Source organism: Apium graveolens, chromosome 8, assembly GCF_009905375.1.
Source record: "Apium graveolens cultivar Ventura chromosome 8, ASM990537v1, whole genome shotgun sequence".
Lineage (NCBI taxonomy): Eukaryota > Viridiplantae > Streptophyta > Magnoliopsida > Apiales > Apiaceae > Apium > Apium graveolens.
This window is the reverse complement of record NC_133654.1, coordinates 77,154,571-77,156,954: the sequence shown is the minus strand read 5'-3', so window position 1 is coordinate 77,156,954 and position 2,384 is coordinate 77,154,571.

Here is a 2,384-nt window from a genome sequence, read left to right as displayed (position 1 = left end):
AACACCAAAACTTGGCATTTGGTACCCTAGAGATTCTGGTTTTGATCTAACTGGTTATTTAGATGCAGATTATGCAGGTTGTAGATTTGATAGAAAAAGTACAACAGGAACCTGTCAATTTCTAGGAAACAAGCTTGTGTCCTGGTTCAGTAAGAAGCAAAATTCAATTTCTACTTCTACAGATGAAGCTGAATATATTGATGCTGGCAGTTGCTGTGCACAGATTTTGTGGATGAAAAACGAACTGCTAGACTATGGTTTGCAAGTTGAAAGAATTCCCATTTTCTGTGATATTGCCATCACTGAAAATCCAATATAGCATTCAAGGACAAAGCACATAGACATCAAGTACCACTTCATAAGGGAACATGTAATGAATGGTACTGTGGAACTATATTTTGTTCCAAGCGAAAAGCAGCTTGCAGATATATTTATCAAGCCACTGATGAATCCACCTTTTCAAGGTTGGTAAGTGAGTTAGGTATGCTAAATTATTCTTAAAATTTTTACAGATATTTTGCAAGTTGTTATGCAGCCAGAAATTTAATTAATTTTTCAGTCTTGGATAAACTTTTGGCTAAGTCAAAATTTGCAGCCCGTCGGATGATTATTATCCATCGAGTTTGATCATCCGTTGGTATACAATTATCAAATAAAAAGAAATTACTTTTCTGGAATATTTCATGACTCAACGGATAACTAATTTATCATCATCCGTCGAATTGTCTTATTCTTAGCCATTGATTCTATGAACATTATCCATCGAGTATACTTACAGTTTGTAAGCATAACACGATGGATAATTGAAGGAATTTTTACAGTTTATTTTTAAACGGCTATTTTGGGCAATTCTTAGTGGTTACTTTATTTTACTTTATTATTTTTGACAGTTATTTTTGAGATAGTATAAAAGCTTAATTCATTTCCATTACTTTTCTTTTATCATTCTCAAATCATGTGCTCTAAATTCTCTCTTTCTCAAATGCAATTATCATCTCTATCTCTGCAATTTCCACTCTTTAACAATGGCACCAGTAGTAAAGATCATGTCACAAACTGGATTCATCTATGAGAAGAACAACTTCATGGCTCTAGTAAACAAGGGGATTCAACAGTCTGGTGACAACCATAAAATGATGGATTTTGTGAAGAACTACAAACTCAACTATGCCATGCTGGAATCACCCACCATCTTCTGTGAGGTTGTTGAGGAAATGTGGTCAACTGCTGTGTATAACTCAACTAATAAGACCATCACACTCACTATTAAAGGTAAAGAATTCTGTATTAACAGTGATGTTGTTAAAGCATGTTTCAAAATTCCTGATAATACTGTAACTTCACCACACACAGAAAGTGAAATTATTAATATGCTTAACTCCATGAACTATGCACTCTCTACTTCTAAGTTAAGTGAAATTAGGAGATTGGGTCTTAGGAAGGAATGTAGTTATCTATGTGATGTAGTTACTAAGGTATTCCCTGGTAAAATCAGTAATTTTGATTCTGTCAATATCTCTATGCTTAACATGCTTTACATGCTAGTTACTGATAAGTACTTTAACTTTAGTGATCTTGTTTTGTTCGAGTTGGGCTTTAAGTTAGGAGAGTTAAATAAGAGGCGTAAAAATGTTTAATATGCTAGATTTTTCATGATGTTAGCTAACCACCTCTATGAGGGAATTGTGCTTGAGAACCCAACCAACAAACTAGATTGTTGGGTTCAAGAGAGAAGAATTATTGCAGATTTGAACAGGGCAAACCATCACAAAGAGGTGCCACTCTTCTATTTCCCTATAATGGAAGCACCTCAGGTAAGTGAGGTAAGTTCAGTTGTCCCTGCTCTTCCAACCTCTTTAATTTCTTTGCAATCAAGTGTAGCTATGGCAATTGTGTCACTGACCCAACAGTTGCCTACCCAAGCTACCAAATCAACAAAAATTTCTAAATCCAAGTCAAAGAAAGCCCCATCTGGTATCTCTCAAAAGATGCCAGTTGCTAAATCCACCAAACCAAAAGAGGGGAGTGTGAAGGTGGGTAAGGTAGGTGAGGGACATGGTGAACATAAAAGAAACCCTAAGGATAAGGTTGGAGAGGTGAGTGTTTCCCAGCCTAGCCACACTACAGTTTCCAAACAAACTGTAGTGCTTAATAAGGATAAAAGCTCATTTCTAGTTGTATCCTCCCAAAAGGATGTAACTATTGAAAAAAGCTCTCAACCAAGAGCACAGGCCAAAAGGGTAAGGGACACAGGCTCACCCCAAACCTATGCTAGAAAGAAGAAATCAAAAACCATTGGGGATGCACAGGGTACACACACTGTGCAAACAGGTGCTAAAGACACAGTCACTGCACCTTCATAAAGTCAGTTTGATGTGGCTCCA